The 17875-nt window shown below is 34.5% G+C and overlaps 1 long non-coding RNA gene across 3 annotated transcripts in view; it reads right to left on the reverse strand.

Moving 5' to 3' along the window:
• Positions 1-17875, reverse strand: part of LOC106557737 — a 140582-nt gene that overhangs the window by 38256 nt on the left and 84451 nt on the right. Inside the window, exon 5 of one of the 3 annotated variants that reach the window (XR_005378346.1) lies at positions 6741-6801. The exons of the other annotated variants lie outside the window; for them this stretch is intronic. This is a non-coding gene — a long non-coding RNA (uncharacterized LOC106557737). Of the gene's footprint in view, positions 1-6740; positions 6802-17875 lie in introns of those variants that run through there. 3 annotated transcript variants of the gene reach the window in all.

A 17875-nucleotide genomic window follows, 5' to 3' on the forward strand; every position in this document is an offset into this window, starting at 1 on the left:
CCTCCACATGGTGTCTCTAGATGAACGCCTCAAGGTGGCCGGAGTCCTTACATGGCGACTCAGGTATGCAGAGGTGTATATCCTGAGAGAAAGAGAGAACTAGAAGGAAGTTACTTTTGATTTTTTTTTTTTAAATCTTGCTGTGAAAGTCATGCAGTGTCACTTCCAGCACCTTCTGCTCATTAGAAAGAGTCAGTAGGTCTGGCGTCCATCTAAAAAGAGGGGAATTAGCCTCTACCTTTTACAATAAGTGTCAAAGACTCCACTAACATATTTTAAAACTTTATTCATTAATACAGTCTGTTATTTTTATCTAAAAGATCTATTGCTTTGCCTTTCACATTTAAGTCTATGATCTAGCTCAAAGAAATGTTTATAAATAGGATGAGGTAGGAGTCAGAATTCATTGTGTGTGCATGTGTGTGTGCGTGTGCGTGTGTGTGTGTGTGTGTGTGTGTGTGTTTTCCCTCCTTGGATAGCTAATTGACTCAGCATCATTTATTGAAAAGAAATCCTTTTTCTTTTCACAGTGCTAAATTGATAAAAAAAATCAGATGACCTTGTATGTATAGCTCTGTTTCTGGATCCTTTATTTTTTGTCATGGCCTATCTTCGGTCAATACCAATTACATTAGCTTTATAGTAAGTTTTAATATCTGGTAGCTTTAAGTACTTTGTTTGACTTTGTTCTTTTTCAGGGTTGTTTTGGCCAGTCTAGGTTCCTTGGATGGAATTGACATTTTAACAATATTGAGTTTTCTGATTCATGATATATCTCTCCATTTATTTATATTCTGTTTAAAGTCTCTCAGAATAGCTTAATGATTCTTATACATGTTTCCTTAGAATTATCTCTGAGTGTTTGCTGCTTTTTAACACTATTATGAAATATATTTTTTAATTTCATTGTTTTCAAGTTTTTATTTAAATTCCATCAACATAGTGAAATATTAGTTTCACTTTTAATTACTGTTCTCAAATAGAAATACAATTTATTTTGTTTATTGACATTGTATTTGGCAAATATACTTATTATTCTAATAGTTTCTAATTGTTTTTGGGGTTTTTTGCATGCACAATTATATCATTTACCAATAAAGACCATTTTATGTCATATATTCCAATCTTCATACTTTTATTTCCTTTTCTTTTTACTGCATGACTATATTGACTAACATTTTTAGCATGATATTAAATAGAAGATGTGATAGAGGGCATCTCTTTCCTTTTTAATCCCAAGGGGAAAATGTTTAATATTTTGCCACATAAGTGATACTAACAAATTTTTATAAGCAAATTTTATCAGATTGAGGAAGTTCTCTTTTATTCTTTGTCATTTTCAAAAATCATAAACAAGTATTGAATTTTATCAAAAAATATCTTTGTCCTCTGAAAGAAATCATATTTTTTGCTCTTTTTATTAGTGTGGTAAATTGTACTGATTGGTTATTAAATATGAACTAGTCTTGTATTCCTGAAAAAACTCAATTATGTTATATAGGTATCACATTTTATATATCATAAGATTCATCACTATATACTAGTATTTTGTTAAGGAATTGTGTGTTCTTAAGTAATATTGGCTTATAATCTCTCTTCTTGAAATTTCTTTGCAAGGTTATGGTGTCAGAATTATGCTGGACTCAGAAAAAGAATTCAAAAGTACCATCTTCATCTATTCTCTGTATCTATGTACTGAAAGAACTTGTTGGTATTATTACTTTTATGTTTTTAATTAAAGACTCAATTCCTTTAACAGATATTGGACTATTAAGAATTATATTTCCCCTTATTTTTCAATTACTCTATTCAATTTGACTGTTAAGCTTATTGTCATAAAATCATTCATAATAGTCTCTTATTTTCTTTTTTAATGTCTGTAGATTATTACTGATGTTTCATTTTTCATTCCCAATATTGTAAACTTGTGCTTTCTATTTTTCTTCTAAATTAGTCTTGCTAGAAGCATTTTCAAAGTACAAACTTCAACCTTATTGATTTTGTTTTGTGTCTGCCTTCTGAGACTTTAGGAAAATTCAAAAGGCCTTACTGACCCAATACCTCCATGGAGGTTACCCGCTCAGGCTTTTTGAGTGAGACCGTAATAGTATTTGTCTCCTTTACCTTATGAAAGCTCTTCTTTTCAAAGGTTTTCAGTTTAGCTCTTTAGTCTCTAGCCTCACATATATTCAAAATGTCCTGGAACATACAATCAGATGTTTCTTGCAGACCTCCTTCCTTCAGAGGGACTTTCGTCTCCTCAGCACTGAAAAATTGAGTAGATTCCACTTTGCTTTTCTCACACAGTTCTTCTGTCTCCTGCAATGCCTCAAAACTCGGCAAAGTCCTGTGGGTTTAACTGGCCTTGTGATTGGGATTTCTCTCGTTTCTAATTTGCTATTCCATCCCTGCTTGGTATTCAAAAACTCTTCTGATTTCTCTCTTCTCCAGGAGAATCTCTCTGTTTTGTGCCAAGCCTGATTCTCAGCCCACGTTTGGAACTGTCAAGTACCTCCATGGAAGCAGACAGCTAGTGATTACTAGCTTGCCAAGGAAGGAGCTGTTCATCTCTAGAATTTTAGGTTGTCTAGTTCTTCTTGACTTCTAAGATCTCTTATATGATTTTTTGCAATGTAGCCAGCATTTTATCACAGTTTCAGAAGGAACACTTATCTGCCATTGACCTGTGGTATCTACCCTGAAGCAAAAGTCTGAGGTGGTGTTTTTAATGTACCTCTCTCAGCAACTGATAGTCTACAAAAAAAAAAATAAATAAATAAATAAATAAAAAATCATGAAGGAAAAAGAAATTTGAACAAAACAATGAGTTTCATCTTATTTATAGATAGGTAGCCTATACTCAATACGTAAAGAATACATGATCTTTTTTTCTTTTTCTTTTTTTCTTTTTAAAGTACATGATCTTTTATTTTTTATTTCTTTAATAATATTTTATTTATTTATTTATGACAGTCACACAGAGAGAGAGAGAGAGGCAGAGACACAGGCAGAGGGAGAAGCAGGTTCCATGCACCAGGAGCCCGATGTGGGATTCGATCCCGGGTCTCCAGGATCGTGCCCTGGGCCAAAGGCAGGCGCCAAACCACTGCGCCACCCAGGGATCCCAGTACATGGTCTTTTAAACTGCATATGGAACATTAAACAAAGCTGACAATATTCTGAGTTATCTAAACCACATCCCAACAAATTTCATAAATTAAATGATATGTCTATATTTTCTGATCAAAGTGGGATCACACTAGAAATCAAATATAAATGATATTTAGAGTGAGGTAAAGAGGAAGGCTGAGGTTTGTAGAGGAAGTAGGTTTACTGACAAATTGCTATTATCTTTGTCATTTCTTCTTGCATTTTAGACTTTTTGACTTCAATTTCTTTCTAAGAGTAACTTAGAGTACCTTCTGTAAGCAATTTATTGGTGATGAACTAACTCAATTTTTATTGATCTGAAAATGTCTTTATTTTGCTATTTTAAATGATAATTTAGCTTGGAATATAATTATGGTTTGATAACTTCTTTCAGCAAAGAAAAGATAGAATTCTACTGTTTCCTGGCTTTCACTGTTACTAGCAAGAATTCTATTAATATATTTTTTTCTTTTAGGCATTTGTCTTCTGTGGCTGCCTTTAAGATCTTCCATTGTCTTTTGTGTTTTGAAATTACACTCTCATGTATTAAGCTGTGAATTGTGTTGTGCTTCTCAAATCAGAATATTCAGTGTTTGCATCAATTCTGAAAATTTTTCAACGTTTATCTCATCAACGTTGAATTGATTAGTCTTTATTTTATTATCTATGGCTTTTCATTTTCTCTTTCTCGGAGTTTTTGTGCTGTTTTCTGAAAATCTCTTCAGATAAATCTTCTAGTTCTTTAAATTTAAATTTCAATATGACAATATATTTCATTTCCAGGAGTTTTTATTGGTTTATTTTTCAAATCATCTTTTTCCCCCTATAATTTACCAGGCATTTAAACACAACTGTTTCATAAACTGTACTTCAGTTTTAACATTTTTTTATTATTGAGTTTTTTGTTGATTTTTTTGAATTTTGAATCTGTTCAGTTCTATTCTCCTATTGGTTGTTTCTATTCAGTCTTTATCATGTCTTACTTGTTTCCTATGATTTGTACAATTATGAGTTCCAGCTAATCTGAGATTTATTTATGCAATTCTCGAGCAGTCTGTGTTGAGAGCACACTCATCCAGGAAATAATTAGATTAGGTTTTCCCTGGTACCCCTGCTGCTCTCAAACTCTGTCAATTTTTAATTGTATTTTTTAATTGTAGTAAAAAAGATAGGTAACATAGAATTCACCATCTTAACCATTTTTAAGCGTAGAGTTCAATAGTGTTAAGTATATTCACACTGTTGTGAGACAGATCTCCAAAAATTTTCCATCTTGCAAAACTGAAACTCTATACCTCTAAACAATTCCCATTTCCCCCATACTCTCTACCACTGGCAACCATCACTAGATAACTCATATAAGTGGAATCATGTGATATTTGTCCTTTTGTGACTGGTTTGTTTCACTTAGCATAGTGCCTTCAAAGTTCATCTGTGTTGTAGCCTATACCAGAACTTCCTTCCTTTTTAAGACTGGATAGTGTGTGTCTTGTGTGTGTCTGTGTGTGCGTGTGTGTGTATACTACATTTTGTTTATCCATTCGTGGGTTGGTGGGCATTTGGGTTGCTTCTACCTCTTGGCTATTTTGAGTAGTGCTGTTATGAACATGGTGTGCAAATAGTCACTTTTTGTTAGGTTTGCAGTCCAGGATTTCTTAGGCCAGTTAGGAAATGAAAATCTGCATCAGAGCAGGTCAGTAATAATACACTCTCTGTGGAGAATTTTCTCATCCAGAGCTCTGCCAAAGCTGACAAATTTCTTGTTATCCCTCTGTGCTGAAAGATTAGTTTTTCTGGTCCACACTGTTCCTGATGCTGTAACTATCAAAAGTCTTGGATTTACATGGCATGTTCATTTTTAACTCCCACTGAGAGTGATCTGAAAGCTTTACTTCCTGTCTTTCTGTGGCTATAAAAAACAAATATCTTGTTTTCCCAGAACTGCAATCAATCCAGGTAATCTACCACTTCAGTTCTTCTCTACTTCTCCATTTGTTAGCATTGCTTTTATTTTTCAGCATCTGGAGATTTCCCTCACCTTCCTGGGAGCTTTGCTATGCATTTGCGAGGACATTTGTCATATTTCACCTATGTTTTATAACAAGAGTTTTTCTCAAATTATTTCTCATATATTAACCATCTCAAGCCTGTATAAGCTAATTATTTCCCTTTGGATATTTAATGTCTCATTTATCATATAGTACATTTTTACATATACTAAGGTCTGCTTCTAAACTACTAATTACTTCCACTGCTGTCAATTCTGGAATCTGGATCATAATAACAATTTTTAATTGGTAGCTTTAGAGTATATTTCAATTACTAGCAGTAAAATTCCATTGTTATTACTCTTTTAATAGGTATTTTGCTTGCTAGTCTCTCTAGGTGGTTATTCTAGATAAATCATCTCTCTTCATCATGTTCTAGTAAAACACTAGAGTGATATGTAGTTATACGGCATGAGAGTCACATACATTTTATTTGTAAAAAATCTACCTTTACATTTAGACTACATTTTTTAAAAGAATTTCCATCAACTCACTGAGGTCTCTGACATCACTTTTATATCCTTTGTTTTGTTTTTGGTTTAAATCTCTGTCCCCAAACCAAATGTTCTTGCAGTATCACCCTTATCAAAATGTGCCATTAAGAAAGGATCTGACATGAATAGTTTGTAATAAGCAATATGTTTCCTTTCCCAGTAGTATCTCTGAGTTGTGTCTTAGCTCCAAGTACAGAATTAAAAGATTTATCTTCAAATATTAGTCAGTGAGTGAGAGAAGTTCTTTCTGTGTTTGAATTCCTAGAATCTTAGCTCCACCTTTCTGGTACATAAAATACACTCCAACAGAATGCAGCTTTATTAGCATGGCCATAAACATTTATTGTTAGTTTTCATCTGCCCAATTCTTCCTTTTGCCATCTGGAGATTTGACTTCAATACTTAAGCAGAAGAAAATTCTCCTTTGTATCCTTGGGTTCACCTTGAAGCCAGGCTTGCTCCATACCACAGCCTGATATACTATAGCCATGGATGTGCAACTATTGTTCTGCAGCCACATACCACACCCAGGGAAGTCCTGCACATGGGCCCCTCCTCTCCATCAGTGCCCACCTTGATAAAATCAAAAGGGAAACTAGATAGGAGTCTTCTTATTCCTTTAAAAAGAAATCCATTATAGAAAATTGCAAAGCCAATAACATAATCTGTCCTCCCCATACTTACAATAAGAAAAAGAAAGAGAAGAAAGAAAGAAAGAAGAAAGAAAGAAAGAAAGAAAGAAAGAAAGAAAGAAAGAAAGAAAGAAAGAAAGAAGAAAGAAGAAAGAAAGAAAGAAGAAAGAAAGAAAGAAGAAAGAAAGAAAGAAAGAAAGAAAGAAAGAAAGAAAGAAAGAAAGAAAGAAAGAAAGAAAGAAGAAAAGGGAGGAAAGGCAGGGTAATCATTTCCATTAAAAAAAAGTCAAAAAAAAAAAAAAAAGTCAATGGAGGGTACCTGCGTGGCTCACTTGGGTTAAGCATCTGTGGTCAGCTCAGGTCATGATCCTGAAGTCCTGGGATCAAACCCCACGTCAAAGGGCTCCCTGCTCGGTGGGGAGTTTGCTTCTACTTCTCCTCTGCCTCTCCCCAGGGTTGTGCTCTTTCTCTCATTATCTTTCAAATGAATAAATAAAAATCTTTTCTTAAAAAAAGTCATTTTGGAAGGAGATACACTGTGGATATCATAGACCTAGTGGCTTTCTGGGCAGTTCTGATGTGGAAAAACAAAGGCAGAAGGAAATGTAGGTAAAATTAAATGTCCTTATAACCTGCAGCCCATTGTCAATTACTTGAGGCAGACAAAGTATAAAGTTCCTCCAGGAAGCTCCTAACCATCCTGAGATTAATGCCTTGATAGAGGGAAAAGCAACCTTAGTTTAATAATAGCAAGGCCTCCCACACCCTGAGTCTTCTTTAGCATATGAAAATCCCTTATCTATACTTTCCCCAACCTCAAAGTATACATTCATTTGCTCCTCACAATCCTGGAGCAGCGGGGAGCAGCAGGGAGCAGCAGGGAGCAGCAGGGAGCAGCAGGGAGCAGCAGTAGCAGCAGCAGCAGCAGCTCTTTCTGCCCAAGGATCTGGTCCCCTTGCTTTAATAAAACCACTATGCACCTAAGATGTCTCAAGAATCCTTTCTTGGCCGTTGGCTCTGGACCCCACGGAACCTCATTTATATTCCAAAATACATCAGTTCTAGCTTAAGTCAGCTTGCATGTCCACCAGCCACCACACTACTAAATCAATTCAGCAGCATACTATTGATGTTTCAGAAATTATGTGAATGCGTTATTCTTGTCAACTATGGAGCTCAAAAAAAAAAAAGGATTGCAGAAGTGTCTAGCAGATCAGAAATAACTCACACTCTGAATGAGAGCCTCTATATACCCAGACTGACCAGCATTTGAGAGACTGCCATAATGTCCATTCATAGAACTATGTTTATCAAATGGGGTAGTAGTCAAAGGATTCAGCTCTTTGGCCTCATATTTCCTTTCCAGGAAAATAATCATCCCTTTTTGAAAAGATAGCCTTCCACTCCAATTCCTTTACCTATTTTTAATATCTATGAAAAGAAAGATAAATTCAACATCTGAACAATTTTCACATCCTTTTAAATGATAGTTTATCAAAATAGATCATTTCAAGCCAAGTCAAAATATGTATTGTAAAGTTAGGAGTGCCAAAAAATGTGACTTGTTCAATGCACAAGTAGAACTTTACTTTGTTATATCTTTTTCCAGCCTTATCTATGCTACCTTGTTAATTAATGTTTTCTCTGGTAATTTCTATGGGAGCTATTTAATGAACTGCCTTGCCGTTTTAATTTAAAATCCTTAAATTTTGTGACTGCCTTAAAATAATATAGTTGAGGGAGTGTTTTCCACCTATAAAAGTATATTAATGGAAATATTTTTAAATGAGATGCCAAAGCTCTTCAAAGTGGTTTTTTGTTTTTGGTTTTTTGGGTTTTTTTTTTTTTACAAATAATTGAAACTGTATCAGTATTTTCTGACTATTAAGTGTCATCTGGGCAAAATTGCAATTTTAGTAGCAGGACCCAAACCTTGGGTGTGAATGATTATAAGACAGTACAACACATATCTGGGGAAGATTTGGTACTAAACAATAAAGTGTTGATCGAGTAATGGATGCATACAATTTCCTGCACCAGAAAGCTCCAGGAACTTAATTCATAGGGAAGAAAGAGATTTCTCTTCTCATTGACAGGTTAGTTGATAAGAGATAGTGAGGGGGAAAATTGGCCTTTGTCTTAGCTGTGTCTCAATACAGGAAATGAATGGATAGTGTCATGACACATTTCTTCTTTGGGGATATTTTCACAGTTGAGAGAGATTCTAGTGAAGTTGATACCCACAGCAATCATGAAACTACACAAACTTGCTACCTTGCTACAAAAGTTTGTTTAATTCAAAGTCTAGTCTTAATCTTATTACAAATATTACCTAGAATATGTCAATGAGATAAATAATTATGATTTTGGTAAATTACAGTTCCTGTGGGGTTTCTCGATATTTAAATTACACATTTATTTATCCATTCATTTATCTGATAACCGGCACATCTCTATTTCATACTGTGCTGACAAATGTATTCTATATGATCATTTAGTACTAGTCTTGGAGACATAAAATATGGTACTCTCATTTCCTTGGATATAGCTTGATGATAAAACCATGGATTGGCCGAATATCAGCTAACTACACTATACCAGTTATACTGATGAGATAATTCTTTGTCTTAGATAACAATCTTGTTGACAGATATCATGTAAGCTCAGAGTAAGTGTTTAGCTAATGAAAATCTTCATGGAATATAAACATACCTAATTCAGCTTTACTTCTATAACTACTGCAATATAGCCCCTATCTGTCAAAGCCCATCAGTTCCAGGAAAAGTCACCAGGGAAAGCGAAAACCCACAGCATGAGGGTTTTTAATTAACATAAGCCCCCTGCACCCCCCAAAAATCATGCTGTTTGAAAATCTAAATGACTAGGAGGTACCTAGACTGACTTTTAAACTTTTATTTAATAATTTGATCCATATTAGGTCTCTCTAAAATTTGAAACATCAAAACGTTATATATCCATGAATAATTTAAATACTAATTTATTTTATTTTGGAAGGCAATTCTAGGGCAGGAAATTATAACGAGTGAAGTTTCAGCAACCATAAGAGTCTCTGATGAGATAAATCTTTTATGTTCTTTCCATAGGGTAATTTATTAATGGATAAACTCATAATGTTTATTACACTGAAGATTATTTCTACGGAGTCAAAGAGAACAATAATATCGGTGTTTGTGATGGAATAAATTGTGATTTTCAAGCAATATATTGAATTTTTGAAACCTAAAGTATCTCCTTTTACACAGAGCAACCAAGCAGTTGAGTAAATATCAACAGTCCAAGGGGGCATACATGGGTGTTTCAGTGCCATGCTGCACTATGAGATGCAAAGGAATGAAAATATTTTGAAAGCAAGAACAATATTTTTAAGGCTTTATGCATAGGATCCTGCACACAGAAGTGATTGATTTTTACATTTACTAAATTTATGTCCATGAAATGAATTAATTCAAGGAAGAAAGTGCTCCTTTTCTAGCCTCGAGTACTTTTATAAACAAGTTGATGAGAACAAATATGAGTTCTTTTTTTTTTTTTTTTAGGATTTTATTTATTTATGAGAGAGACAGTGATAGAGACAGAGACACAGGCAGAGGGGGAAGCAGGCTCCCTGTGGGGAGTCCTATGTGGGACTCAATCCCACGACCCCAGGATCACTACCTGAGCCAAAGGCTGACGCTCAACTGTAGAGCCACCAGGCATCCCACAAATATGAGTGCTCAACATGTATGCCCATTAATGGGTCAAGAGGAATCACAGAGACCCAATTTCCTACTGCTTATCAGAAGAGCTGAAGCACTTTTTGTTTTTTTCATTACAAGCATTTAAAGCTTAATGATTTAAAGTCAGATACTTAAGAGTGAAAGTCACATCTCCAGTGCATGTTCATACTTGTTTAGTGGTTTTTAAATCTGTGCTTGTAAACAAAATTATTCTTAGTCCTTTGACAACTGCTATTTGTCCTGTAGGAAAATTACTCCCTAAGGAGATGCAAATTGTTTGGTGGTACTTGATGGCTTTGTAGTAATTACCAAGCTATCAGATAGCTCAGAATTAAGATAAGGCTTGGCATCAAAATTCCATATGGTTGATTCTAAAATAAGATGCTTAGGCAGGCAGAATACTAAATGACATGCATTGAATAAGTAAAATTCTGGGTCAAGTTCATCTCAAACCTGGGGCTATCACGAATTCTATCTAGGATCAAATAAAGGTCATTTGACTGCCTCAACATTTAAGAAATGTTTGAAAAAGCTGTAATTTTAAGGAAGTGTGGGTCATTAACATTAATGGATGTCCAATTACTATTACTATAATTAATCTGTAAAAATACCAATCATAGTTTATTATGGCAGAAGATGAAAGGATGGAGCATAAAATAAACATTTTTCTAATGAATGATGGAAACTATAGTTCTAAACCAGCTTTTCTCTTGACACACTCTCTTCATGTGCAGAGATCAATTCACAGGTACTCTACTCCCATTTTTATGGGGAATGTTCCTAATCCTACCTTTCTAGACTGGAGTCCTTACTTGACATTAATTTTTCATTCTTTGAGAAACTATTTACTGAGTTCATGTCTGGACATGTCCTAGCTGCTTGGGTTGTATCAACAACCAAAAGGAAAAAAAGTCCTGTTTAAAAAAATTTTTTTTTCAAATAATTTTAGAATTAAAGGGAAGTTAGAAAGTTAGTAAAATGAATTCTCTTGTATATTTTTAAACTGTATTATCAAAATGTTGATACTTATTACATGTGTATTATCATTCGACCTGGAGGTTTTATCATATCTAGGTTCAATATTGTTGGCAAGACTATTTCATGGATGGTATTGTGTCCCTACATCTGGAGGCAAAACTACATCATAGTAGTATTATGCTCTTCCATAGTCTGGTTGTCAGCCTTTCTATGATCTTAATGTCTATGAAATTCAAACAATTCATTAGTGATTGCACAGTGGATAGTCTATCCTTCTTCATTCATTAGCTATAATAATTCTGTAAAGAGAAACTTATACTCTGACCCCTTACCATTTTGTCACCCAGTGATGTCCAACCAGTTGTTCCTATATTCTTTGTTTCATGCTATGAAAAGATGTTCCAGATTCATCTTGCATATTTCCCATCCCAAACTTGGAATCATCCATTTCTCCAGAAGTCCTAGTTTCTTTAGTGAGAGATATTTCAGGAATAATATTTGTGTGCTTGGTATACTCACTGCTATAGGTTGAATAGTACTCCTGTTCCTGATACTGTGATGGTCATAAAAAAAAAAGTATTCAACATGATCCTGCCATCTAGGCATTTGCAGTATACATGGGAGAAAGGAACATATAATAATAATAATAATAATAATACTTGAGTTCCTACCATTCATTAAACCTTCAGCTAAGTTCTTAATATACAGTATTTCACTCTAGTTTACCCTATCTTACAGTGTAGTGATGGACCAGAGATGCAAAGTTTAAGAAACTTTTCCAAGGTCACACACCAAAGGGTACAAGTGAAATTCTGGTCCAGTTCTATCTGACTCCAAAGTCAGATACTGTGTTGTTTTATCTACTAGATAGGATATGATTAAAGGCCAAGTTATATCTGATAGGTTTTATTTGTGCTCTAGGGTTTAGGGAATAAAGATCATTATAGACAGAGTTTTCAGCAAAAACTTGTAAAGCCATCAATTGTTGTTTTCTCATTTGACAGCCTTTGGTGACTAGTGTGAACAGGTTTGGAGCAGTGCCTTGGCTGAACATGTAGCTCTGACCATGGATATATGACAGATGCTTGCCTGAAGCAGTGCATGAGCTGTGTTTATTAGTCAGAGTTCTGTAGGTGACAAACTTACATTTTGGCCAGCTCTCTTGCTGAATATAATTCTGATTCTGTGTCTCTAAGAGGCCCATATGTAGGCATATAGAGAAGTCTTAGATTTTTGGTCACACCGGTGATAGGGGTAGTGGAAGGAGAAGGAAGAGAAGAGCAATTGAGATCAGGGTACCCAATAGAGTGGTTACAAAATGTAGTTCTTCTCAAGAACATATGGCTATGGCCCAGTGATATATGGCCATCCTGGCATTATTTGCCAGCAGGCTCAAACCCTCCATATGCTGGGTCTCCCCACATGGCCATTAAATATTTCTCACTGGTGCCAAATGTCTTGACTTAACTATTTTTCCCTTAAATGTCAGGTGCTTCTTCTACCACTTACAATAGCTGAGATATACTTATTTTTATTGTCCAAGACTTAAAATGTGTATACCAATGTGATACAGGAAGACTGTCAAACCACATTGATCTTTAGATTTCTTTTGCTTAACTTCATAAAACAAGGTCTGGCATTTCATCTTTCTTTCTTTCCTTTTTTCTTTTCTTTTTTTTTTTTTAACTTGGAACATGATCTTTCAGAGCTTGGACAGAGAAGTTGAAGTGAAGTACCCCTCCACTTTTATTTATTTATTTTTTTTTATTTTTTTTTTAAATTTTTTATTTATTTATGATAGGCACACACAGAGAGAGAGAGAGAGAGGCAGAGACAGAGGCAGAGGGAGAAGCAGGCTCCAAGCACCAGGAGCCCGATGTGGGATTCGATCCCGGGTCTCCAGGATCCCGCCCTGGGCCAAAGGCAGGCGCTAAACCGCTGCACCACCCAGGGATCCCTCCACTTTTATTTAGAGGTTAATTTTCTTGCCCACCTAGGATGATCCTTGAGAATTGGGATAAGTAAGTGTCCTTTATTTGATTAAAATTCTTGATCCTAGGAGTGATATCAGCAGGTAGAAGAAGTCTAAACCTCAGCCCTTGATTTATTGATTTAACACACAGAAACATTGATTTAACATGATATTTGGACCAAAATATCTTTATGAAAAGCCCAGAATCTAGTTAAAAAGTCATAGTATTCCAGATCCACACAAACAGAAAAACAATTGCATTAAAATGTGTAAGAAGAACAATTTCACTTTAAGAGCATTGGTTTCTTCTCCAGTCTAGCTCAGCTCAATACAAAAGGAGTTTTTGGGGACACATTATTTCTTTTCCTGGGAAAAGAAAGAATGGGGCATGCTTCCAATGACCCTACTTTTCAGTATGCTGCCCAAGGAGTGAGTTTGTTCTTATCACACCTCTGGCACTGATGGAACTCTTATAGTTTGATAGAGGCAGTTAACTACAATAATAAAGAAGTGGATGATCTGCTGCATCCAGCATGGTTTGGTAAGATTAAGAGAAGGTGCAGAATTCAATTATTCTCCACAGGAAGGAAAGAAAGGAAAGGAAAGGAAAGGAAAGGAAAGGAAAGGAAAGGAAAGGAAAGGAAAGGAAAGGAAAGGAAAGGAAAGGAAAGGAAAGGAAATACCTCCAATGTCCCAACCCATAGTACAATAGTCAGACACCAGAAGGAGGCAAGAGGTTATAGAATCCTGAAAAAGAGGAAACCAGTAAATCCACTCTAGTTAGGAATCTACATGCACAAGTCTAGAAAAGACACAATCATAGAAAAAGATTAAAATGCTCCCAAAATCCCTAGCCAGGCTGATTGATGAGGTCTTTCCCAGTTGAAGCCAGTCTCATAGAGATTGGTAGAAGTGGTAGTTTCTTCAAATGCACAGACACTAATTCAGAGCTATAAGGAACATGAAGAATCATGAAAATATAACACAATGGAGCACAACAAATCTCCAACAATCAACTCTAAGGAAATGAACATTTGTCAATTTCCTGACAAAGAATTCAAAATGATTATCTTAACGAAGCTAAGTGAGTTACAAAGAACACAGATAGACAACAAATTGAAATCAGGAAAACGACATAGGAGCAAAATGAGAATCTCAAGAGAGAAATTATAAAAAAGAACCAAATAGAAATTCTGGAATGAAAGAACATAATGACTGGATTGAGGGTTTCAACAGCAGATATGATGAAACAGAAGAATTAACAAACTGGAAGACAGGGCATTTGAAATCATCCAGTCAGAGGAGCAAAAAGAAAAGAGAATGAAAAAGAATGAAGAAAGCCTAAGAGATTAATGGAACATCATCAAGTAAATTATCATATGTATAATGAGAATCATAGAGAAGAAGTGGGGTACAGAAAGCTTAATTAAGATAATAGCTGAAAACTTCCAAATATGGAGAGGGAAATAGTCATTCAGATTTTTGAAAACCAAAGGATTCCAAATAGAATCTATGGAGACAAGTTATAATCCAATTTTCAAAAGCCCAGGACTAAAAGGATCTTGAAATCATTAAGAAAAAAAGTGACTTGTTCCATACAAGGAGACGCCATATTATCATCAGCTCATTTCTTAGCAAAAACCTTGCAGGGGAGATCCCTGGGTGGTTCAACAGTTTAGCAGCTGCCTTTGGCCCAGGACACGATCTTGGAGTCCTGGGATCAAGTCCCGTGTTGGGCTCCCAGCATGGAGCCTGCTTCTCCCTCCTCCTGTGTCTCTGCCTCTCTCTCTCTCTCTCTCTCTCTCTCTCTCTCTCATAAATAAATTTTTAAAAAATTAAAAAAAGAAAACCTTGCAGGGCAGAAGGGAGTGGGGTTATATGATAAAAGTGCTATAAGAAAAAAAAAACCCTGCCAATCAAGAATACTATACTTAGCAAAACTGGCTTCAAAAGTGAAGGAAACATATTTTCTCAGACTACTTACACCACAAAAAAGCTGAGGAAGATCATCATCCCCAGACCTGCTTTACAAGAAATGTAAAAAAGAAATTCTTCAAACTGAAGTGAAAGGAAGCTAGACAGCAACATGAAAACATATGAAAATATAAAACTCACTGGTAAATTTAAGTACTTAGACAAGTACAGAATTTTTAACACTATAATGATGGTGTGTAAATCACTTTTAATTCTAGTAAAAAAGTTAAAGGACAAAAATATTAAGAATAACTATGAATATAACTATTTATTAATGGATACATGGTATAAAAAGAAGTGAATTGTGACATCAATAGCAAAGTGTTAAAAAGGTAAAAGTGTAGAGGTTTTGTATATGATTCAAGTTAATGTATTATCAGGTTAAAATAAAAAATTATAACTATAAAAAGTTTTCAATAAGCCTCATAGTAACAACGAAGAAAATACTTGTAGAAGACACTCAAGAGAAAAAGAGAATGGAATCAAAGACATTATTACAAGAAAATTAACAAATCGTGAGGAAGATAGCAAAGAGTAAAACAAAGACAAAAAATTATAAGGCAAAAAGAAAACAATTAACAAAATGGCAATAATAAGTCCTTACCTATCAACAATTACTTTAAATATAAACAGATTAAACTAGAGATACCTGGGTGGCTTAGCAGTTGAGCGTCTGCCTTTGTTTGGCTCAGGGAGTGATCCTGGAGTCCTGGGATCGAGTCCCACATGGGGCTTCCTGCATGGAGGCTGCTTCTCCCTCTGCCTATGTCTCTGCCTCTCTCTGTGTCTCTCATGAATAAATAAATAAAATCTTTAAAAATATATAAAAAAACAGATTAAACTAAATTAAAGAATACAAAACAAATGAAGCTGACAACATAGTAATAGGACAGTTGTATATATAAAACAATATTAAAAGGACAGTTTAAAATGAAAATTGCTACATTAAAAATAACTCAGGTAAACAGCCTAACTTCACACCACAAGGAACTAAAAAAAAAAAAAAATAAGCCCAACATTTGTAGAAAGAAGAAAATTATAAAGATTAAGGAGGAAATAAATGCAATACAGAATAGAAAAATTAACGAAAGCAAGAGTTGGTTGTTTGAAAAGATAAGCAAGTCTATGGCCCTACCACCATAGTATGAATTTTGTCTGAAAAGATAAGCAAAATGGACAAACCTTTAGCTTAAATAACTAAGAAGAAAAAAAGAGAACACTCAACTAAATAAATCTAGAAACAAAAGAAGAGACATTACAACTGATGCCACAAAAATATAAAGGATCATAAGAGACTATTATGAACAATTACATGCCAGATTTGAAAAACCTAAGAGAAATGGATAAATTCATAGAAACACACAAACCTACCAAGACCAAATCATGAAGAAATAGAAAATCTGAACAAACCAGTAATGAATAAGGAGATTGAATTTCAAACCAGGTGACTTAATTGATGAGCTCTATCAAGTGTTTAAAAAAGAATTAACATGAATCCCTTCTAAATTCTTGCAAAAATATTGAAGAAGAGGAAGGCTTCCATATTAATTCTATAAAGCCAGAATAAAGGCTTTATTTAGGCTTCTACTAAGCCAAGAAAACTACATGAAAAAGAAAACTACAAAACTATATCCCAAATATATAGTAATGCAAAAGTTCTCAACACATACTAAAACCAAATTCAACAGCACATTAAAAAGATCCTGGAGGGGCACTTGGATCTCTCTGTAAGTTAAGCATCCAACTTTTTATTTCTGCTTAGGTCATGATCTCAGGGTCGGGGATCAAGCCCTATGTTAGGCTCTGAGCTGGGCATGGAGCCTGCTTACAATTTTGTTTCTCTTCCTCTGCCCCCTTCCCATGCACATGTGCTCTCTCTCTAAAATACAAACAAACAAAAAGATCCTGTAGTACGACTAAGTGGAATTTACTCCTCGTATGTAAGGATGGTTCAACATACACAAATCAATTAATGCAATATACTACATTAACAGAATGAAGGATAAAAAGATCACATGCATTTTACAAAATTTAACAAACTTCTATGGTAAAAACCCTCAACAAACTAGATATAGAGGAATATACTTCAACATAATAAAAGTCCTACATAAAAAGCAAACAGCTTACATCACATTCAATGGTGAAAACTGAAAGCTTTTCCTCTAATGATCTTAGACATTGGACATGGACATGGACAATGCAAGGATGCCCATTCTTTCCACTTACATTTAATATAGAACTAGAAATCCTAGCCAGAGAATTATTCAAGCAAAGAAATCAAAAGCATCAAAATTGGAAAAGAAGAATTAAAATAATCTCTGTTTTCAAGTAAAGTGATCATATATGTTGAAAAGCCTCAAGACTCAACTAAAAACCTTGGAACTAACTATTCAGTGAAATTGCAGTATACAAAATCAACATACAAAAACTAATTTGTTTCCTACACTCTAACAATTAAACTATCTGAAAAGGAAATTAAGAAAACAATCCCATTTACAATAGCTTCAAAAAGAATAAAATTCTTAGGAAAAAATTAATCAACATTGTAAAAGGCTTTTACACTGAAAACTACACAACAGTAACGAAAAAAATGTAAAAGATACAACTAAATGGAAAAACATTTCATGTTCACAAAATGGAAGAGTTAACATTGTTAAAATGTCCATACTACTCATTGTGATCTATAGATTTAGTGTAATCCTATCAAAATCCCAGTGGCATTTTTTTTCCACAGAAATAGAAAAAAATATATATATATATCCTGCAATTCAAATGAAATCACAAATATTCCAAATAGCCAAAGGAATCTTGAGCCAAGAAGAACAAAACTGGAGGCGTCACCCTTCCTGATTTCAAAATATACTACAAAGATACAGTATTAAATCACTAT

This window comes from Canis lupus, chromosome 25, assembly GCF_011100685.1.
Source record: "Canis lupus familiaris isolate Mischka breed German Shepherd chromosome 25, alternate assembly UU_Cfam_GSD_1.0, whole genome shotgun sequence".
Taxonomy (NCBI): Eukaryota; Metazoa; Chordata; class Mammalia; order Carnivora; family Canidae; genus Canis; species Canis lupus.